At 47.0% G+C, this 23642-nt stretch overlaps 1 protein-coding gene across 26 annotated transcripts in view; it reads left to right on the top strand.

Moving 5' to 3' along the window:
• The window catches only part of EPB41 (erythrocyte membrane protein band 4.1), a 94048-nt gene that overhangs the window by 19651 nt on the left and 50755 nt on the right, over positions 1–23642 (top strand). Inside the window, exon 1 of one of the 26 annotated variants that reach the window (XM_041400058.1) lies at positions 7–27. The exons of the other annotated variants lie outside the window; for them this stretch is intronic. The gene's annotated coding sequence lies outside the window, so the exon portion shown is untranslated. Of the gene's footprint in view, positions 1–6; positions 28–23642 lie in introns of those variants that run through there. 26 annotated transcript variants of the gene reach the window in all.

Below are 23642 nucleotides of genomic sequence, written 5' to 3'. Positions count from 1 at the left end.
GCGGGCGCCGCGCGCGGGGGCGGCCGGGTAAGTGCGCGCGGGAGCGTGTGCGCGGCGCGGGAGCGTGTGCGCGGCCTTTGCGCTGCGGGTCCGTGTCCGCAGACGGCGGGTCGGTGCGCGCCCGCGGTCTCTGTGCGGGTGGGCACGTGTGTGTGCGCGTGTGGCTGTGTGCTGTGTGCGAGTGCGTGTGCTCATTTGCGCAAGGTGCATGTGCACAGCGGGTGTGTGCGGCTGGTGTGCCTGTGCGTGTAAAGGGTGTGCGTGCGTGGGGTGTTGGAGGGCGCACGCGTGGTCTGCACAAGAACCCTGTGTGTAGTTTGTATCGGGGGTGTGTGGTGTGACTGCCGCGAGCTCTGCGTGTGAGCGCTGCATGCATGAGCACTGCAGTGCGTGTGCGAGCTGTGCGTGTGTGTGCACACCAGGTGAGTGTGCCCCATGTGTATGTATGTACTGTGCGGGTGTGTGCAGCGTGTCCGTGTTTGCCCTGTGTGTGTGCGCAGTGTGTCTGTGTGTACACAGTGACCGAATCCAGCGCATCTGTGCGCACAGCGAGTGTGTGCGCGGTTCGTGTGCCGCCGCTCCGTGGGGCTGTGTGTGACATGGAGTACTGGAAGTCAAAAGGCTGAGGGTCAGCCCGAGACAGATTCTGCAGGAGGCAAGAAATGGGGATAGCAGGACAGGGGCACACAGCTCAGGGGAGCTGGCACCGAGTGTTCCCTTTGCTGGGGCGGGCTTGCCCGGGCTGCCGTGGCCGAGCTGGGATCCCCAGCTCTGCCGGAGTCCATTGTGCAGGAGGGGAAAGGAGATATGGCGGGGAAGGGCTTAGCGCTCCGCAGACCGATGCCTGCTCACCCACCCATGGGACAAATGTGGATGCTGTGGTCTGGTATCAGTCAGGCAAGGGCTCTTTCCTGTCCGTGCATCCTGCTTTGCCCTGAATTCTAGCTCAAGAAAACACATTGGCCCACTGGGAGGTGATGCTCTTACTGGATTTTCCACCAAGGTATATTTTTATTTCCTATGTCCAGCGAGGCACCGTTTGTGATGAAAATTACTCCAGAACATCTGGAATTAGTTAAAATCCATCTCAACCACCTCTGAGTGCTGCAGCTGCAAGTGTCTCAAGTCCTCACTTCCCTGTTTGGGGAAAAGGAACTTGTTCACCCTTGCTGCACTGGTTTGAGGAAGCTGGTTTTGGGCAGGGTCTGGCAGCATTTCCCTCTGTGGCTGTGTAAATGGTAATTCAAGTATTGCATGGTGAAGAGAAAATTTCTTAGAGATTGTCCAAATTCTGGGGTAGGTGCTATGCTGGTTTGGTTATAATTCTGTGTGTTAATTTAATTAAGATACTAGACAAGCAAAGCAAAATAGGTCCCTTCCAATCCAAACTGTTCCATGAAAATCTAATGTTGAACAATACCACAAACCCCTTTTTTCCTTTCATTGCTCTTTCCATTTAGAATTTGAAAGATTTTCAAAAAGCTGGGTTTTTCCTGCCTTAGTTTGCTAGATCTGGAGGGATGGCCTTTGAATTAGTGATTCTTATTCACAGTTGAGATATGTAAAAATAATCCCTGTAAGATCTCGTGGGGCAGAGGGTGTGCTGGGTCTGAATGGGGGATGCAGAGGGGCTCTGCCCTGGCTGCTGCTGTTGCTGTGATGCCGTGGAGTGCAATTCCTTTCACAGTTAGCTAACTCTTGTGTCGCTGCCCCAGGATCTGCTCCCTTTGCTTCAAAGGTTGCTTTGTGGAGATCCAAAGTAGGTTGTTTTTCTTTTTTAATGGCTGGTCCAGCAATATTTTTAATGAATTTAAGGTTTTCCTGCAGCATTGTGGTGACTGGTAAGGGTTGTGCATCACATGTCAGTGATGCTGATACTGTTGATGTTTGTATTTTACATCATCTTGCATCTTCAGTTGCACTTCTAGGGCAATTTTGAACACTGGGTGGGATTTAAAAGGCAGTGCATATCTCTGCTGTCATGGCCTTAATAAAGAAGGTGAGGATTTTCTAGGATTCCCATGGACAAACATAATCTGCTGTGGAAGATAAATATCAGGATAAACATAGTGCGTGCTCCTTACCTTGAAACTCAATTAGAGCTTTATGAAACAGAGGGAAGGGTGATTTTTTTCCTAATATAAACACATACATTATTTCCTGTATCAATTTAGATGACGAACAGGAATTACCTGTGTTTTTACCTGATCTCCCAATTGCAAGTTAAAACAAATAATCCTATAAAAAGCAAAGCATTTCATGGGAAAGCAGCACTCCTGAGGAGTAAGGACTCCTCTTGGCCTGTTTCCAAACATTGTTATGTTCCTAAAGCCTATAAATGCTTCAGGCAATGATACTCCAAACCTACTGCTCCTGGCTCCAGTATTTCCCTGCCAAGTGCCTATGTGCTCTGCATGAGCATCCATGGTGTTTTACTTTGTGACAGCATTTGATTTTTGCAAAGTGGTAAAACAGTGTCTCTCATATTGCCCCATTTACTGCTTGTTGAGCACATATTTGAATGAATGGGACATAGGCTGGCAAAGATGTGGCTTATCTGGTGAGCAACCACCTCCACAAATTCATTTATTAGAGATCAAAGTGTTGCTCTGCCACGGTAGCTTGCGGGGATGTTGGGATGCTCCATGTGCTTTGATACATTTGATAGGTGGATAGTGATGTTGTGAATGTGGCATACAACGTGCTGGAAGAAAGCTGTGCATACAGAAGAGTTGCTGATGGAAGGCAGTGGCTCTGTACTAGGTTTTCACCAGCAGTTACATGGCATCTCAAAGGAATCCTGGATTTTTGGGGTCAGCAGGTGAACCTCAGGCTCTTCATCCTTGGATGTTCCTGAGTATCCACAGCATCTGACTCGGAGTTTCTTCTCAGACATCTTTCCTTGTGTTCCCAAATGAGGGGTATGTGCTGAGAGCCTCTTCATTTGGGGGAACCGTGACAGTACCTATGTCACTGCAGGTGGATTTTTCTTCAGCCCCTTACTCCCATATTTCACCTATTTCTTGGAAAAAGCCCTGGAAATTACTGATGCTTAGAGATCTTGTGTCCATGTCAGGTGGGAAGCTCTGGGCTCTCCCCACCTATTCAGGCCAGGGATCCCTGCTCCTAGTGGGAGATTCCCACCCCTCTTTGGATGGAGTAATGTGTGGGTGGAGCTGCAGTGGGGAGTTAAAGCTGAGCTATACTGTGTCCCCACACTGTCAGTGTCTGAACTTGCTGGAGCTGCTTTTACATTCCTGGGAGGCTGGGATGAATCTAAGGGCTTTAATGTGTGTGAGGGTCCCTGCAGCAGCCCTATGGATGCAAATAATTTTCATCATAAACTTTACTTTGTATTTCTTAAGCTCCACTGCAGATCTGTTGGCTTCCCTCTAACTTCTGTGCAGTTTTCCTAGAGCGTTAAGGAACAGCAGATACTCAGGTTGTTCAGGCTTGGAGCTGTGTTTCTTGCAGTTGTGTATTTCTCCGGGGAAGTTCAATGTAAAGCTTTGCATCTGGAGTAGAAATTGCAGTCTGGGCTTGGGGATCTTTTGCAATGATTATTCTTTCTCGGTGCTTGGTTTTTGCTGTAATCTTGTGTAGATTAAGCAGGCAACAATGTGTAAATATTTCCCTTTGTATGTCTTATCTCCTATTGTTTTGATCAGTATTGTGGTTTCTTAAGTTGCAAAGAACTGTAGATGCGGCATAGCAGGGATTTATCTTTGTCCATCGGATGGATTAGGTAGGAATGTTTATGGCTTGTACTTAATCCAGATTAATATTATTAGTTTCTTTACGTTCAGTCGGTTGTTTACGCTTGTTTTCTGTTTATGTGAATTTTTGCTTGTGTAATGCCGCTCACATTGTGTATTAAAAGTCAGTGCTTTTAATTTGTCCGTGTAGATGGACTAAATCTTTCTCTCTCTGTTTCTTTTTTTAAATGAAGCAGTTCCACAGAGAGAGAAATTCTGTGGGTTTGGGGAGTGTGTTCAAGCAATCGTACTCTTCCAGACCACGCTCCTCCAGACCCTGCTGCATTTCTGATCTGGGATTTTTAAACAAATTCCCATGCCAGCTTGCTGTAGCTCCTGTGCTCAGAGCAAATGTTGATAGCAGTGGTTTGTAATTTATAATTTATAAAGTCTTACAGCACTTGAACTCTGGTGCTTTTGGAGGAGACTGAGAATTTTGTATCTCCCTGATCTCAATGCAGAGCCTAAAGATGTAGGAAGGTGAGAAGCTCAGGGGAGTGTTTTGTCTTGCAGGCAGTGGGAGAGCTCCATGGCTGCTGGTTGCATGGCCATGGTCCCAGCATTGTGTGCTTCCCACCCACATGTGTATTTTTGGGGAGCAGCCCAGTCCATCTGCCGGTGAGGGCAAGTGCCATGGGATGTCAGCCTGGCTTTCAGACTGGGTTACACAACAGAATAACCCTCTGTGGCTGCATCAGGAAACCTGGAGCCCAGACCTGTGGAGGCACCTTTGCTCTGTCAAAATTGAGTCCTTCTTACAGGATCAGCTCAGCCTGAGATGTAACCACAGCAAAACACGCCATGTTAGGCTGGAGCCTGGGGATGGGAGTACGCTTTGCAAGCAGTGGAAGAAGAATTGGGCTAGTTTGCTATTTCTGTGAAAAGCACAATTCCTTTGAACCCTCCAGTCACTGGTTGTAGGCTGATTATTCTACTTCTTCCCCACCCCATGGAATGTGTGTGTGTGTGAGAGAGAGATAATTAAAAGCTTATAGTTAAGTAAATAACTAAGCTGCTCACGTGGCTTTAGAGGAGAATTGCAGAGCCAAACCCTTGGAGGTGGAAGACAGTGTGTGCTGCTGCTGGTCCCACAGCATCTTCTTGCCTTCCCATGCTTATGTGGCCTTGGAGCATGATTCCATATGGACTTTTCACCCCTAGGACCTGTGTATCACTGAATATGAGAGCGAGCAGGGTGTAAATAGGGACAGTCCCATCCGATTGTGTCCAGGGCTCCAGGCTGTATTTATTCCCTGTTATTCAAACTCTGCTCCAAAGACAGGATTAATAATTCCTCCCCAAATTCATCTGCAATGCCTATGTACAAATGAATCAAAAGCATGAGCTGGTCTGTGCAATTCACTCATTACGTGGTCTGGATGCTCCAGGATGGCTTGAAGGGTGGTTTGGTTTTATCCCATTGACATAGAGCTTGATGGAACGTTTTATGTTCCAGCCCTGGTTTCTGCCTCTGTGAGCTGCTTGCAGTGCCTTGAGCCAGGCACTTGGAAAATGAGAAACATGCAGCTGGTAACCTTTTCTGGGCAGTTTTAGGAGTCGTTTGTCATTGGGCAGGGGCTGGTTCATGGAAGGATAAAAATCTTTGAGGTCCAGCTTCAGCTGCCCTAACCAGCAAAAATTTTTCCTCCTTGCATGTTGCCTTCCAGTTCCTGAACCCATGGATAAGAGGGCCCTATAACCAGTGCCATAGAATCTCCTGAGTTGGAAGGGACCCACAAGCGTCATCAAGTCCAACTCCTGGCCCTGCACAGGACACCCCAACAATCTTACCCTGTGCATCCTTGAGAGGGTTATCCATTGTTCAATGCTCCTGGAGCTATGGCAGCTTTGGGGCTCTGACCATTCCCTGGGGAGCCTGGTCAGTACCTGACCACCCTCTGGGGGAAGAAACTTTTCCTGATATCCCACCTAAACATATGTTCCTGATTTCCGCTCTTAACATGAGGGCCAGAGGAGAGCAGGATGCCCTGGGGCTTTTATGGGAAAATGCAAAGTGCAGAGGCAGCTCAGGGTAACATTTTGCAGACTGACAAAAAACTCTCTGAAATCCCCAAACAAAAACTGCTGGTCTGTCCTTTAAATACTGGATTCTGTGTGTGCATAGTGTATTGGTCCTGTTGGCAAAGACACATATCCTTGCAGTGTCTCTTTGACACAGACATCAGACACAAGCCAATGGGACCCTTCAGGGATGCAGCCCCTTGGAGAAGAGCAGTGGTGATCTGTCATCCTCCTGGTACAAGGGAGTCCTCCTGTCTGTCATGTACCATGAAAACTCAGCTGCTCATTTAGTCTGAAAAATCTTGAAATCCAGCATTAGGCCAAAGTTTTCTGGCCTAAATACCTGTTTGCAACTATTGGTTGGCAGTGAATTGACAGGCAAGATGGAAGTTGTGTGTTTAAATTGTGGGAGTGGTTGTTGGTCTGAAGGCAAAAGAATCTGCCTAACCAGCATCCCTCTTTCTCCTGCATGAGTGCATGTAAGTGTATAGAGGCAGTAAAAAGGCCATTTATCATGTAAACATACCCTGACACAGAAGGCAGACCCCTATAGCTTGTGGGAGGAAGGAGTCACATTCCATGCAAGAAAACAGCATTTTTAGGACCCTTGGTAGCACATACTGCAATTTGAACAGGGAGAAACCAGGAGGGATGGGTATCAAGCACTTTGCTGGTGTCCCTACATCCTTCCTCCTGGGAAGTACCAGCGCTGCTCCCGTGTCCCTCCATTCCTCCTGGGATTGGTGCTGGTGGCCAATGCTGATATCACTGCTTTTTTATCTCCAACTGCCAACTTGAAGGTTGAGTGTGTGTGGTGAGAAGCTCATGAGAGTCTTGGTGAATGCACATGAAGTAGCAACAAGATAAAACTCAGTGTGGGCTGCCTGGTCCAGCTGCGGGAATAACTTTCATCACTTTTTCTCCTTTTCAGAGGAAAAGCTGGAAGCTTTTGGGGCCTGGAGAAGAGTTCAGTTGCAGAGAAAATGCGAGTTTTCAGCTGTTCATATGTGTTTCTAGTCAAAAGGGTTTAAGGACCCCACACTTTCTCGAAGAGGGGGAACAACTAGCAAGAGAAACTGTTTTGGAAGAGGAAGAATGTAGGGTACATATATATAGCTTTTCCATGGATTTTCATGTGCAGCCAGGCTCCCGCAGGTGTTTAAACACAATGGAAAAAGGGTCTTACAGATGTGTGTGAGTTTGCTGACCCACACACATGAGCTGGCTTCATTCTTCAGGCTTTCTGAAAAGGGTAATATTGTCAGGATGGCCCTGGAGAATGGGGTTTATCTGCAGTGGGAGCAACTGCATCAACATGGGAAGGGTATGCTGGTGATAGTGGGGGAAAATGGCCATGTGCTGAATTCCTCTGGCATTGCTTCTAGTGAGTGCTATAGTTTCTTCAGACTTCTGGAGGGGTTTGTTGTTGTTGTAACTGCCGCTGCTTCTGTTACTTCCATCAGGTCTACCTAGATGCTGCCTTCAAAAAACACTTGCTTTGTTTATGGGTGGCAGTATCAGTTTGTTTGCTCCCACCCATCTCTGCTCTTTCCTTCACTCCTCCAGGAAATGGTGGAATAAATGGGGTTGGTTGATGAGGTCAGAGCAGCTGTTGGATGCAGGACCCTTCCCTGCCCATGTCTTCAGTGGGGTTTGGGATGCTTCATTGCCTTGATAACAAGAACCCAAGGGACTTGTGGTGTCCAAGCAAGTTCGTCTCAAAAAATGACGTTTTTGCCTCTGTTTACGCACTGAAGCAAGTTTTTTTATTTTGTTTTGTTCTGAAGTAGAGTGCTTTGACTAGCTGGTGTCTCCCATTCCCTCAGTTTTGGGGCGCCAATGCAGAAAGCAGTCCTCCTCTTCTTGGTTCAGGTGCTCTTCCTCCCACCTGCAAACACCCTCAAATGCTTGTGGGGAAACCAGCAGTGGCATGGACAGTGTTAGTGGCTTCATGTTTTGCAGCTGCTGCTTTTGGCTTATTTAGAAATGATGATTGATTCTCTTCATCTATCCTGATGATGACGTGTGGTGATATTCCTTTTGCAGACATGTGGTTTATTAAAAAAAGAGTCCCTGTTGCATGATGAATCAAGAGGGAGCGCTCAGGGAAACTGAATCTATTAGCGTTACTTGCCTGTGTGCCTCCTGAGACAGGAATGGGAGCAGATAATGGACATGAGGGATGAATTCACAAAGCAAGGCTGCTTGCAATTACAGAGAAATTTGGTATTTCACTGTGATGCTTTTCTTGCAGGTTAATTTTTTTATAATTGAGCTGCACTCTCCATCATGAGTGTTGCTTGACTACTACACTGGTGGGTTTGACCTGCACAGTGCTAATTACAGCAAAGGCTGGCAATCAAATACATTATGTTATACATAGCCTATGCAAATACAGTGGAATTAATTTTTTTTCTCCTTTTTTTGAGGTAGATGCACAGCTGCATCTGTGCCAGTGACAAGGTTCTCTGCAGACACAGGTGGCAGTGCCCTGTGCCTGCAGCTCCATCACACACAGGTTCAGGAGGTTGGAAGGTGTGCACGGAGCTCATTGGTGTCTAACCTGGTTACAGGGTTGGCTCTGTTTGCTGGGCTGATGCTGCTGGGGGAAGTGGTTGTACGTTAACCATATCTCATGATTTCTCAGCACAAACAGTTGTAAATCACTCCTGTGGTAGGAGCAGCTGCAAAAAGCGCTCAGCCCTGGTTTTGCTATGCAGAGGTACCACCTCCTGCCTAGCCTTTGAAAACACAAATGCAAGGAAACAAAGGACTCTGTCCTTTTGATGTATTAACTACCAAATCAGCTGAAAATTTGTTGATAGATTCTGCTTGTTTTGGAAACAAGTTAACCTTCTGAAACTTCTGACTGTGGCAGAAAACCAAGGAGTGATGAGTTACATTGAAACTGAGGTTTGATTAATTGTAACTTTCATAGCACTTCAGCTTCGCCACTAGAAAAAACACTATAGGACTGGTGAAGATCATTCGTTTTTTCACTAAAACACTGGCTCTAATAAATTTTTTAGACTGAGGCGGGGAGAGAACATCAACTGGAGCTGCAGCTGTGCACCTCTGAAACAGGAGGTTTGTGAGTGGGTGGTTCCTGTCTACCTCAAGTGTCTGCTTATGTTTTTCCCCAGTTCCCTTCAGCACAAACATCCCCTTAGAAAATATTTTGAGACATTTCTTTAAAACAAAAAGCAAGGGGAGAGAGAAAAGAACAAGCCTCTCTCATGTAAAGGATTGTCAGAGCTTTGCTATTGGAGCAAGAGTGTTTGGGATTTAGAGAAATGGGACAGACACACAGCTGGCTGCACTTCATGAGATTGACCATCATCCCAACATTCTTATGTCTGCCAAGCCTAGCAGTTGCTCAGTTCCACATCTCCAGAAGAAACAGTGACTGGGGAACGTGCAGTTTTCGTCTGTTTTTCTGAGTTAATCTCCTTGCCCTGCTTTCCCACATATGGGCTGTGGTTTTGCCTAGTCACAAGGTGTTTCAAGGGTGCAGTCAGTTCGGGTGCTGCAAGTCAGAGACGTCTGGGGATGAGTCACTAGAGCTCAGGATGGGGCAAGTTTCTTGAAAACAAGAAAACAGGCTTTGTGAAAACTTAAAATTAAGAGTTGATTCCCAGACACAAAAAGATTCAGACCTCTTGGTATCGGCAGTGATGAGCTCTTTTGACATGCTTTGAGAAACAGGCTTGAAATTTATTGCTGTGTTTAAAAATAAAGTGTCTTTGCTGCTACAAGCAGTGAATTATAGTTTTTAAAAAATGTGAATTGGAAAAAAATGCAAAATGGAAAAAATTCAGCTTGGGGCTATGTAGATATTTGATTTTGAAGTTGGTGATTTGTCACACAAGTAATTAGCCAGTGTGGTATCCAGCACAGTCCCTTCTGACTTTTGCAGTAATCATGTATGTGATGTGCTCTTACTCTGGAGAAAAATGGATATGGCACTTGTATTTTAGTTGGAGGATTGGCTTTTTTGGGTTGAATCACTGTAAATGGGGGTGTGTATGTTTCATTTGGAATCTGAGATCCACCCATGTGGTACTAATGAAGTGTCACCTGCTGCAGGAGCCTATGCAGCCATTCCTGATTTCCCAATGGGATGAGCATGTGTATACTTGTGTGGCACCTTCTTATTTTAAGCCATTCTGGAAGTTGGTTTTGCTGCTTAAAATGAAGTTCCGTAAAGTAGCAGCTCGCTGGGTGACCACTAATTGATTTAATTGCTGCTCTTAATGTGAAATATGTTGTGGGTTATGGAAGCATGTTCTGCTGCTCCACAGTACTTGACTGATGCTATCCCAGATGTGGGACGTGTTCCCTGTGTCCCCAGGCAGGCATGTCCCTGGTGTGAGCAGTTCAAGCCACCATGGCGTTCCCCACCCCAGTGCTACAACATGGATTTTTCTCAAAAGCTGTGCTTGGCAAGGTCTGAGAGCAGAAGTGAAGCACGGAGTTATTCACCTTTTTCTTTTTCCTCTTGTATTTGGATGTCTAGCACTGATCTTCCCTGTTGTTGTCAAGACTGAGTTCTGCAGTGCTGTTGGTGAAACACTTGGAAAGTGCACTGCACCATGCAAAGGGTAACACATTTTTGAGAAAAAAAAATCTAATATTCAATTTAAAAATAAGTAAATAATCATGGCAAAGTGCTGTTTCCTTCTGGCATACTGCTGTTTCATGCAAGTGGCACTGCATCAGTGCATTGTGCAATAAAGATCTATTTGTAGAAAGTAAAAAAAGAGGCCAGAATTTAGGGGGATTATTAAATCTGAGCAATGTGAGTTGCAAAATACCTTGTTATGCTGCTGTCTGCAGAGGCCAATGTGTGAAGGTAAACAGGCATTCTGTGCTCTTCCCGAAGACTCAGGCTGTACTCTTGTGTCCCTGGGCTCTGCACAGGGAGTTGTTTTGGGTCTTAACCTTGCAGGTCTGTTATTAATGCCTGAACCGCACAGTTCTTGCTATAAAGTTACCTGTGCTTGAAGGGCCACAGTACACAGGCATTTCTCCCACAGAGTTTGGGTTCTTCATCCTTCTTTTTGAGTGCTTTGCCAAGGTGCTTAAAACTCATGGGCATTTATACAGCACTGGTTGCTGTTGCTGGTGCGTGACCTTAATCCTGAAGATTTCTGGGTTAACATCCCAAGGCTTGAATGGTGCTGTGTTTTGTTGAATCCCATGGGGAAAATGGAGATTTATTGCTGTGGATACTTGGGGGACCCAAAGGGTTGCCGAAATCTGGGCATTGAGGCTGTGATGCTCATGGTCCGTTTCACCAAAACTGCTCTTGGTGCTCAGGACTGTTAATCCACCACTGAGACCAGGAATCTCTGTTTCTTGTCCTAGAGGAGAGACTGGTCTTGGATGCTTCAGCTCTGTGCAGTTCAGCAGGCAGCAGCCTTGTTTGCAGGGTACTCTGTAATTAATGTCGGCTCTTGAGCGCCGAGTAATTGGGAGCAGTAATTGGATGGTAGCTTAAGAGTAGGAGCACGGTTTAATAAAACAAACAGGCTTGCAGTTGTAATGTCAGCAGGTAAAATGCCTGGGAAACGGCAAATCCACATGGCGGTGACGCCAGTGAGGTCTGTGCTCAACGCAGGCGCTTTGAAGCCCAAGCAGTGAACCAAAGCCTGCAGGGCAGGGCAGGTTCTCTTCTTCCCTGGGTGCTGAACAGGGGACACAGCCTGGTAAGGCAGATACTTTTTAAACATCTCCCATGCTTAGGAATAAGAGAATGTTCATGTTGTGGCGTTCTAGTTCACCTCTAAAGAGTTTTTGCAGCTTGTTTAGCTGGGGAGCTGGAGTGAGCTCAGGCTGTGCACTGATGTCCTAACCGGAGACCAGCTCATTGCATTTGTTTCTGTCTTGTTTGTGCTGCTTACTCTTAAACTACACTTCTTGCCACTGCAAGGGTTCCCATTTCTCTACTTTTATTTTCTGTATTGCCCTGCTCACGGCTTACACTGGCGAGGAGGTGCCTCCCAGCTAGCTCAACCTGCTTAGACCTCAGTTGTATGTTCACTGTTTTCATCTTGGAGAGGAACAGGTGACTATTTACCTTCAGATTGTGTGTATAGAAAGAGAACCTGAAGGAAGTGCAGAGGAAGTGGTTTAAGAATATATTTATTGGAGAACCAAAGAGCGGGTTTGGCTGGAGCACCTGGGTGAGCTCACCGATGCTTTTTGCTCTCTCCACTCTTTCACCCTGGCCTTGTTTGAAGGGTCTTCTTATGGCAGTTTTAACCCAAACAATGGTATCACCAGAGCCTGCAGAAAAGAGGATCTGTGTGGCATTTTATTCCCTTGTGTTGCATGAATGTGGATTTCAGCAATATTGTTGTGTGGCTCCTGCTGTCAGCAGCACAGTGAAAAGAGCGGCGCGCTTGTCTGGAATTGTGACTGTGGGATTTGCAGCCCTTTAGCAGCATAATTTTAGCTGAGGCTCTCCATTTATTCCTCAGTACTGAGCAAGGCCAATTGATTCTGGATCAGAAATACTGAGAATAATGTGGTTTATTCTTAATTTGCTGTTGCTTTTGATACTTGATAAATACCTGAGCTACGCTGAGTCCCTGTGAGTTTGTGGAGCTTTCAGCTGGATGAAGCACTCTTGGGCTCAGTGTGGCTTCAGCTGTGCACGAAGCAATTGCACAACAAGGATTTATATATAAAAAAGGGAAAAATAAGCAAAGCTTCTCCATTAAAACTGTGTGGTTGTTCCTACCACCATTGTATTGTTGGGGGTTTGTGTGTATACACACAAGCACACACTTTGAATAGAATAAGGATTATTTTGAGACCTAACTCATCAAATAAATATAGATGGGATGCTAAATTGTGCATATAAGGCCAGCAGCTTATCCAAAAAGCACCACTAGCCCTATGTACAATTTATTTTATTAGGGAAAAATTTAAACCAGCTACTGTTTTCTGCATGTGCTTTATCCCTACTAAAGAATATATTTTGTCTTTATTGGCACTTCATTTATTTTAAAATATTGCAATGTTAAAACAGTTGGAAACTGTTTATTGTTGTCTTGTCAACTGGTTGGTGGCGAGCAGTGTCCTGGCCGTGCCATGGCAGGTTGCACTGACACTGGTGGGACTGGAGAAAGCTGGTTTACAGCTTCCAGGTGCTGTCCCAGTTTCCCCAGTGCACATGCCCACCTGACTTCATAACCACGCTCCCTTTAATGCCCTCGGGGTGCTAAACTTATCCCTGTGTGGTGTGTAATACAGAATAAAAGGGAGAGGACTAGAGAGAAAAGTGTGAGTTGGTGGGGAAGGGGATCCTGGACCGCCCCTGGAAGAGGGGAGAAGGTTGGAGGGAATCAGGGGGTGGTGGAAGAAAAAGCAGGGGTGATGGAATAAAGAGCAGGTCTGGTGCAGCCAGACAGGAGGGTAGGAGAGATGATTTTAGTGCATGTTGTCCATGGAGCTCCTGGCTGGAGCAGTCTTTGGATCAGCAGGATTAAGTGTGGCTGGAGGGGAAGGTGCTGTGGTGTTTTGTTCAGAAACACAAGGGCCATCCAGGAGCACCAGTGTGATGCTCTGCACTAACCCTGCTGTGGTGTGCTGGGAGGCAAAGTTGGGTGTTGAAGGGTTAGAAAATACCTCTTGAGAGCCGGTGGAACGTGCTGGTGTTTGTTCAGTGAAATCACAACCTGCAACAGCCTCCCACACCAACCCATCCAGCACGGAAAGGAGGGCGGCAACCAAAAATATGAGCAAACAGCCCCTGAATGTGGGTGCAAAGTGCATTTCTGACCCCTCCCTGCTGTATTGAGGGTGAGCACAACTTCCTTTTCCTTTCTGTAGTCTGAAGAAAGCAATGTTTGTGTACATTTCCTCCATACAAATAATTACAACGACTCTGGGCTGATGATGGAGCTGAGCAGAGTGTGCTGCCGGAGCCAGTATGGATCTTTACTTGGGTCTCCAGTGGTGAAAAAACCCTCACAATACCATCTTATCATTCATCCCATTCTTTAAATCAGTGCTCTCCCTTCCCCCCATGGTGGTGTTTAATATCCTGTTCACTGTTTCCTACTGCTTATAGGCTAGGCTGCTGGCTGGAGCTCAGCTGCTGTGCCCTGGTGAGCCATTAGTGCATCAGGATGGGATCTGGGACAGTAATTCAAAGCAGGAGTGAGCACAGGCTCCCTGTGGGATAATGCTGCTGTGGCTCTGTGGGCAGGCAGAAGGTGTCAGCATCGTTATTTTCATTCTGCAGCAGAAGTGGGGGTGATAAAGTGCTCACTGAGTGTGTGCTGTCCCAGAGGATCAAAGGGATTCCTGACAGCTGAGCAGCTGAAATGGAGCATCCCCACTGTCTGCCTTTAACTGAGCTACTGAATGATGATGGACCAAAATATTCAGAATAGGCACTGAAATGCTGTCCCTCCATCCCATGGGTCAGTATCGGAGAGGATTGCTTTAAATGCTCACTTTTTTTGCTGTAAACTTCTGAGAGCTGCACTCCCATTCTGAAACCTCAGATTGCCAGTGATTTATCTGCTCTGCCAAAGGAAGAGGTGATTGTTTAATGAAAATAGCATTTCCAAGCTGTGTGTCTTGTTAAAGCATCCAGAACGCCATGTTGTGTCTTCTCCCCGTTGGTGACACTGCACAGCCAGTGTGAGAATTCAACAGCAATTTTGATTCAAAACCACCTTCAGTGAAAATGGTTGTTTGTAAATGTGTTGCATCAGATGTGTCAATGAATGTAATTAAGGAATGAAGACTGCTGCACACGCCTAATTAAGGGGATTAAAAACTAAAGCTGCCTGATTCCACTGCTGGATGGAAAAAACAGACTGGTGGAAACAGCCGGAGGCTGAATCTTGTGGGGGTTCTGCTGCAGTCCCTGTGCTCACGAAAGGAGCAGCTCTGGGAGGTGACAGGACTTAGCTGCTCTGCTACATGCCATAACTGACTGCTGATTGTACATGATGGTACTTAGTTGCTGCTTCACACTCCCTTTCTGTTTGGTTCCTGTTCCTGGTGGGGATGGGAGGATTTTTATCCCTGCTAGCCATGCTGGGATGCAGCCTTGGGAAGCTGACAGTTGTGTCACCCCATGTTAGTTTGGTGTCCTGGTGTCTCCTACCATCTTGGTACCCATCCCCAGCTCTTTGGCTGTTCTGGATGGTGCTGTGGGATCTCGTTGTGTTGAAGCGGGATGTGTGTGAGGGCAGAACCTCTAGGCATCCATAAGGTGCATTTTGCAGGCCACATTGTGCCAATAGAGGATGAAGAACGTTATGCAATGGAAATATTAGGAAGCTGTGCTCACTGAGGGCTTCTCCCTAGCCTTGCTAAGAGGAGAATGACTTTGTTATGGGATGGGGAATACCCACAAGGATGTCTCATTAATCCGACAACTGATATCCCATTGTTTTTTTTACTCAGAGTGGGTGTCATCTGTCCTGTGGAGCAGGATCCCTGGAGGGATTCTGGAGAACATCCTCTGTGTGAGAGGTGTTACAAAACCCACTGTGATTTTCCAGGAACCATCTTCTCCTTTGCTGCCTGGCTCATGGAGCCGCCCCAGGGTCAAGGGTGACTTTGCGGTCACTGAGCATCACAAGCAGGAAAGCTGGGAAGAAAAGCATCCCTATGAATCTGGTGTGTAGTGTCCAAGCATGTTCCTGCGACATGCAGTGCTCTTCTGGTGCTGCATTCATTGGGGCAACATCCTTCTGGGTCCCTGGTGCCACTGGAGTTTGTCCCAGTCAAACGGAGTCAGTACCTTGAGGCTTTGCAAACAGCTTCTGATTCCTGGCTCTGAGTGTTTGGGGGACCAGCTGAGTGACTGGTTTTCTGCCTGTTGCCTGTGGAGCTGGTCTGTTGGGAACATGGTTACACCCAGGATTTGGATGTTTGCCTGCTCTTCTTGGGCATAGAGAGGAGTCTGCAGATGTGCAGTAGAATCTTCCCCATGGGTTTTTTTTCCTGGGAGTGGTGCAGAGTTTAACCATCACCTGCAATATTTTTTTAAAAGGGAGAAAAAAAAAGCCAGAGGGCAGCTTTCTGGAGGTGTCTCCTCACCTCCCTCCTGTGCACAGTGCCCATAAAAGATGCTTTGCTGTTCCCAGTCTTGAGACAAGGTCAGCAGCATCCCAGTTTGCATTCCTCGTTGCTAGGTGCCTTGGAGAGCTGCAGCCAACTTGGAGTGGGCTTTTGCTGCTGCTTTTGATGGGGGACCTCAATTAGCTCTTAGTGGCTCTAAAACCAAGCTGCCTGATCTTGTGAGTTTTCAAGTTGTTGAAGGTTGGGTTCTTTCTGTGATACTGGGAGTTTACAGCTCGAAGTTTGTGGTGGGAATGGGTTTCTTCTCCTTCTCTGTGCTGTTGCATGCGATGCTGAGCCCTGAAAGAAGAGGAGACTTCAGAAAAGGGTGGGCCTCCCTGAAACAAAGCCTTCCCCCAGCTCAGGAGCAGCACAGGCTGCTGTGTGCTGATACCTGTGGTGTTTGTACCCACCCAGCAAAATGCAGCTTCACAACCCCCCTGCTCGCTGACTCATTCCCTTGGGCTCCTTGCTGTCCCAGTTGTGTCTCCATAGCTGGCATCCGTGTCTGTGCTGTATCTGGCTCCTTCCATGCTGGTGGATGCTGAGGAGATCTCCAGCTTCTTCATCCCCTGTGTTGCTCTGCAGGTGTAAGGGGCTAGGGCTTGCCAGAAAACTAAGAACTGAGGAATTTAGCAAATAATCTGCAGCTGGCCAGTGCCTTCCTGCACTCCTAGGTAAGGGTCATTAATCTTTAAAAGTGCAATGTTCAGGCTGATAATTACTGTAATGGTAATTTTAGTTACCTTGCAGCCCTCATTTCCCTGCTTGATGGTAGCAGTGAGCATGTGAGAGCAAACCAGGTAAATCAACTCAGCCTGGAAGCTGGTACAACTTCTTAAAACTCATTAAAACAGCACAAAACCACATTGCTGCACTCCTGGGCAGGCCCAGGCACCACTGGATTAGGCACCATGTCCTGGGAGTTTCTCTCACTGTAGGCTCTTGTGGGGGAGAATGATATTTCCTCTGCATTAAATATATTTGGAGTGTTGCTGTCAGAAGAAAAGGTCTTGAAATCAGCTTAGGATAGTGTAGTGACTAACTTAAGTGTCCTTAACAAGCTGAGGGAATTGTGGATATTCAGCCTTGAGAAGAGAAAGCTCCAGGGAGACCTTAGAGCCCCTTGCAGTGCCTAAAGGGGCTTATAAAAAGGAGGGAGATTGACTTTTTTACACAGGCAGATAGTGAGAGAATAAAGAGGAATGACCTCAGGGCAGGATTAGGTGGGATAGTGGGGAAAAATTCTTTGCCAGGAGGGTGGTGAGGCCCTGGCACGGGTTGCCCAGAGAAGCTGTGGCTTTCCCTGGATCCCTGGAAATGTCCAAGGCCAGGCTGGATGGGGCTCGGAGCGTTCTGGGATAGTGGAAGCTGTCTCTGCCCATGGCAGGGGGAGTAACGAGATAGGCTTTCAGGTCCCTTCCCCCCCAAGCCATTCTGAGATTCTGTGATATTTGATGGCAATTTGATTCTGTGATATTTGATGGCAATTTTGAAGCTGAAAGCTGAGGTTGAGGACATTTTCATCCAGCTTTTTTAGCCAGCTTTCATGAGGGCACGGCAGAGAACAAGCCTAGTGCTTGTCCTCCCAGCCCTTCCTGTAAGTGGTTCCCTCAGATAGTTCAAATATTGTGCATTTCATATGTGCTAATAGCATCTGAATAACTGTGTGATCATGGTTATTTTTAATGAATTTTGGGCGTTGTACCAGGGTGTGGTAGATATATTTGAGAATGCAAATTGCATTCACCCGTGAAGTAACAAATGAAGCGCTTAAGTGCGATGTTCCTGGCACACAGGGGAGGAGCAGCCCATGTGTGTGAACTGGGACAGTCAGTGATGGAGCCTCTTAAGAGGTTTGAGCATCAAACATCCTTCTGGCTCTTGGTGCAGCAGTGGTTCATCCTGGCAGGTGCCTCTGTGTGTGTGTGTGTGTATCTGCGTGCAGGGGTTGTTTTATCTAGCAGGCAGCTCTTTATCAAAGGAGCGTGCATGGCCCTCAGGGCTTCTAATTATAGCTTTCGTTTGGAAACAACCAAAGGGAGAGCAACAAAAGCAAAAAGTGCTTTACTCACGTTCTTGGGAAACTGTAAGGAAACAATATGAGCCCTGTTATGTTAAACCTTGAGTGTAAATGAGGCACAGTGTAAGTAAACACATCTGTGTTCAGTCAGGAAAAAAACACCTTATGAATAATTCATGGCAAAAATCCTCCTGTTCCGTTGATGGAGAGCTATTGCTTATTTCTGTTGAACTGTTGCTTTAACAAGATGGAATGGTGCAGCAGAGCCATCGTCACACGCAGCGGTGGCATTGTCATCTCTGCTGTGCTGTCATCGCCACCGCAGGTATTCCTTCGCTGCGGAGTCAGGAGTGGCTGTGATGGAGTGACCTGCTGGGACGGAGCCTGTCCTTGCCATTGCCTCCCTGTGATGGAGTGGCTCACTCATGGTGCTTTTGTAAGCACCGTTCCGCTGCTTTTCTTTGCACAGATTTCTGGCGCCTGCTGGGTGCCCGTGCTGCCCGTTTCCGTGAGAGGGTGGTGAAGGGAGCAGCCCCAGGATGTTATCTGCACCACGCAGGGGCTGAGCTGTTCGTAGGGTGGGGATGGGCTTGGATGGATCCCTCCCTCCCTCCGCCAGGTCGGGCAGATACTGGCTCTTTAGGCAAAGGATGGTTTTGGAGTGACTGCTGCCTGCCAGGCTGAGCCACTGTGTCCTGCAGGGGGGTTTGGAGACTTGTTTCTGGAGAAGCAGCCCTGTCAGGAGTTGTGTGTTTGAGACCAAACCATGTTTTTTCTGCTCTGGCCTCTGCTGCAGAGGGGAAGGGAGCCCTGAGAGTTACTGCTTGCTACTGAATAGGAAACAGCACTTGTATTAAACTGATGGTTTTCTTGGTCTTCTTAGCCAGCTACTGTGTTGCAGTGGGAGGAGGGATAGCCTATGAGCAGCTTGATTTTTACTGGCAATCTGGTGGATGTGACTTCTCCGTGTCTCTGTTCTGGGTCCAACTGCTCCAAGTTCAAGTGAGTTTTCCAGACAGGCAGCCTTTCCAAACCCATTGCTTTAGACAAGGCCCCAGTGACAGGTACATGTTTTCATTTAAATTTCAGTACTTCACCAATGAGCAAAACCCATTAATTTCCATGTAAGGAATTCTGTACCATCCAGGAGGATTTCTGAGGATACGGAGGAGGAGCTCTCAGCTTCCTTTGCTTGTAATGCACTCACTGCTCCGTTTAGTCAGGTCATTTTATAAGCCCAGTCTTCAATTTGACATAAATGATTTGCTTTCAACAGATGGTGAGCTACTATTTTTGCCCTCATTTAAATAGGAAAGCTCTATGATAGCAGGAGATGGGAGAGGGGCATGGTGCTGCCGACGTGCAGTAGATTACCAGGGCTGGTCTGGTGAGAATTAAATCCAGGCAGCTGTAATGTGCCATCTGTGTTGTGTTGGGTAGTTTATTTTTCCCCTGTTCAGTGAGGCTCCTGAAGTCTCCTGTTACCCTCCAGGTCAGGCTGAGTGACTGAATCCTTTATGTTCGTGATCCAAAGTACCAGCACAGAAAGATGAGGCATGTTAATTGTAAGAGGGGTTATAAAATGTCAGCACTAATTAATCCTCTAATGAAATGTATTAAATAAATTCTGAAATGTTCTGAGTCTTTAGATTATTTTGAAGTTGTTTGAATTTCTGTTGAGAGGCTTATTTTATTGCATTTGAATTTGTTACCTTGTTTGAAACCCCCAAGCAAACAGCTCTCTGCTGTGGTCATAGAATCCCAAACTGGTTTGGGTTGGTAGAGACCTTAAAGTCCATCACATTCCACCCCCCTGCCATGGCCAGGGACACCTTCCACTAGATGAGATTGCTTCAAGCTCTATCCAATGTTTTCTTTACTGTAGTAAAAATCACATGTAGGACACATAACACACACGTGGAGTGAGTCGTGCTGGTGGCAGCTGCAGTTTCCTCCTCTCCCACCCACAGGTTTGTTGCACGTGCACAGGGTCTTGACAAAACTGAATTTTCAGGCTGTGCTCTCTATTTCAAGCAGCATTCTGTGTAGTTTCCCTGGTGAATTGTGTGATTTTCACACACATTATGAAACAGGAAGGAATGCATTTTAAAGAAACCCACCACACTGTTGCTGAAACTATTTGATTTTTGCCTATTTTTAGCAGAAATTTCTGTCTTATCATTATCTCCAGCTCTTGCTGGAGCAGCAGTGTTCAGTGAAGCCACATATTTCTGTGTAGCAAGGTCAAGACAGTTTGTCCCACCCGTTATCTGGTGTTAGGCATCTCTGCAAGACGGTTTGTGTTTCCAAGAACTGCACCTTCCCCATGGACAGTCCTTTTTCTTCTCTCTCTCAAAGACTAAGCCACTGGGAATTAAGTTATGACATAAGCCATAAATCATTTTTCCAGGCTTGGAAGCAGGGATAAGTTAGATTTTTCACAGAATCACAGGCTGGTTTGAGTTGGAAGGAACCTTAAAGCCCATGTCATCCCACCCCCTGCCATGGGCAGGGGCACCTTCCTGTCCCAGAGTGCTCCAAGCCCTGTCCAGCCTGGCCTTGGACCCTTCCAGGGGTGCAGAGGCAGCCACAGCTTCTTTGAGCAACCTGTGTCAGGGCCTCACAGGCAGGAATTTCATCCTGATTTCTAATTAAAACTTCCTTCCTTCAGCATAGGTTCCGTTTACTGTTGCTAAACTTACTGGGTGCCTAAATAAGAGAGACTGAAGTAGGCTGACAGGTAGGAGAGGGTGACAGACATATCTAAACTTGCCTGTTTCATTGAGCCTCTGTATCTTGTCATGGAACAGCCCAAATGAGCAGCACTGTCATTTCCAGGGAACTCAGGTGCCACCACTTAATGAGAATCTTCCAGAGCACAGGCACCCTAAGGGAGGAATTTACCATTCTCTGAAGGATTGAAGGCTTTCTCAACATGGAGCTGTTGCAGTGTGTTGAGCTACTCTAAAATATTTTAGATAAGTCTCTGTGTGTCTGTGCAGCATGGAAAATCAGGATGGTTTAGCTTAGATTGGGGGTGTCTTATGATGTCTGCAAGAGCAGAACCTATGGAGCCATGTGGGGATGAAACTGAGTTTAGCCATCATCTGCTCACCAGGTAATTAGTGCAGGGTGGATGGGGCTTGGAGCAACCTGGTCTAGTGGAAGGTGTCCCTGCCAATGCCAAGGGGTTGGAATGAGATGAGTTTAAGGTCCCTTCAACCCAAAGCATTCCATGATTTTATCATTGAACCATATATGTTGGGAGCAGAGCGAGCAATGAGCACTTGTGCACCTTTTCAGTCTGTTTTGATGCAGGAAAGAGAGATGAGTATGTATGAATTACACCAAGCCCAGGGAGATACTGTGTGTTCCCTACAGCTGTGCCCTTGGCCAGAAGGAAGGATAAGCACTGAGGATGGGGGGGCTGTAGAGTCTTTGCAGGTACAGCAGGTTCAGGAGGTGCCCCTGCACTGTTCTGCTTTGACGTTTGGTGTTCAGAGTTGCTGATGCCTTTTGAGAGAAGATCTGTGGAGCTCCCTCTTCATCACCAAAGCACCGACATCCTTGAGGAGGTCCAGGTTCACCCCTGGGGGCTGCTCTGGTTCAGATGAGGTGGGATGTTGCTGGTGGGAGGTCACCCCATGGTGCAGATGTGCTCAGCCTGTGTTCTGCTGTGGAAGTATTTAACACCTTTCTCTTCAGGTTGCTTCCAGTTGCCAAAGCTGCCTTATTTGGAGGATGTTCTTCACATTAAAAGTCCTTAGATATAAATATATATTTGTACTCTTTTGTGATGAGATTGTTACTCTGAAATCTCTCTCTGGGATCATATCTGAATTTTGTTGTAGTTTGCTTATTTCCATAGTGTTTAACACCTTCTCCACTCCAGACTTGTGAAGAGCCTGCCTTTTACAGGCTGTCTGACATCAAACCTTCAGCCTCTACCAAAGAAAGCCCCTCCAGATGAAGTATTTACAATGTTGACAGTTCAGAGCAAAAGGTTAACAGCATTGCTTGGGTGCTCTTACAGTAGCAGAGCATCTTCCTCCAGCATCCAGGGAGCTCCTGAGGCACCTGCTGGCTCAGCAGAATCGCTTATGGAATAGCAAGGGAAGAAAATTTAATTTAAATAAAAACCTGCTTGCGGTTTGGCTGTGGGCAGTGCTTTCTCCAAGGGATGAGTTGAAGAGCAGTGGAGCGGGAACCTTCGCTCTTTGTGTCTGTTCTGCTGTGGGCTGGACGGGAAACAAGGCACCATTTGGCACCCGTCTCCTTGCAGGAAAGGCCCTTTTCTTCCATGTATAATCACAGACTGGCTTGGGTTGGAAGGTTCAAAGACCATCTCCTTCCACCCCCTTGCCATGGACACCCTCTCAGTTATGTTACTTACTTACGAATCTCTTTGCTTTTGATAATGAATGTAGGGGAAATAATTTCTGAGCATAAAACTTCCAAGGGAGGGAGTCAGCTGGGAGTCCACGCATTGGAGCAGCGCTCTCGGGTCTCGCAGCAAGATGTTTGCTGTACCCAGTGAATTATTGGTGCTGGCTGCTATGAAGTGTTTATTGAGAAAAGAAGGGCTCTGCATCCCCAGCGCTGCTGCGGGGATCTGGCTGAGCTGAAGCGTGGTTGTTGGGGAAGGGAGGAAAGACAAGGAGATGTTTGCTCATTGCCAGCCAGACCCACCTTCCTGCGCCAGGAAAGGTCCATGACTGCGGCTTTGAAATGTAAACAAGTCAACAAATCTTGTTCCAAGCTATTGGTGTTTAAAGAGAGAAAAGTACATCCACAGGAAATGTTCCTTTGTGGACTGTCCCTGGGGCTTCCTGCAGCCGATAAGAGCTGCTCCTGAGCTGTGCCCTCCCCACTAACGTCATCTCTAAAGCTTTGGTTCTGCCTTTTTGGTTTGAAGAACAACTCGTCCAGTGTTGTGTGTTTTGATAACGATTCCTACAAATTTATTTATTCAAACCAAACACGGTGGGAAGCAACAACAAAGCAGGCTGCTCCAACAGCTGGTGCCTGAGGGAGCTGGCTGCTGGGTGTGTGATTGTGGTGGGACAGGCTTGCAGGTGGGACAGGTGGGACATCCCTTTCATTCTGTGTGTGCTGGGGCATTGGGATCTTTGCCCTGGGTGCTGGCATAGTGGGTTTGGGGTGATGGGTGTTTGGCTGAACAGAGTCCTTGGCCTCTTCACTGCCTTGTGGCATCTCTAGGAGTTCTTTGAGAGCAGAAATTGGCTGCATAGTGGCTGGGGTTCTCTGCAGTAGGAGCCATGGGTTGCTAATGGGTGACAAGGGATTGCAGGAGGAGAGGGAGCAGAAGTAAGAACTTCAGGAACAAGTCACACATATGCTGCCATCTGCAAACTGGTCACAAGCACATCTGGATTTGGGCACCCTCGACCATGTAGCATCCCTGGTCCACTGGCTGCTCATGATGCAGGTTCTCTGCTTGGGTGCCTATTTCTTCAGTGCAGGTTGGAAGCTGCTGTTTCAGTGGCCTCTGCCACTCCATTGGGTTTGGAAATACCCAGAGCAGCTCACAGAGGGTAGATGGTGAGTGGAGAGTAAGTCTGTCTTCTTCTCGAGACCATGCTAAAATTAGCCCTGCAGCTCGTCCCCAAGACTGTTGGGGCTGAGTCCAAGTGAAAAAACCCAACAAAAACACCAAACCAAACCCTATAACCTCAGGAAGTTTGTGTTGCTGCAGAAACAAATTCAGGGAAGGTCTGTGATGCTGTGCT

This window comes from Onychostruthus taczanowskii, unplaced genomic scaffold (genome assembly GCF_017590055.1).
Source record: "Onychostruthus taczanowskii isolate IOZ18803 unplaced genomic scaffold, ASM1759005v1 scaffold171, whole genome shotgun sequence".
Lineage (NCBI taxonomy): Eukaryota > Metazoa > Chordata > Aves > Passeriformes > Passeridae > Onychostruthus > Onychostruthus taczanowskii.
The sequence above is the reverse complement of the archived record's forward strand: the minus strand, read 5'-3'. Positions and strand labels throughout refer to the sequence as shown.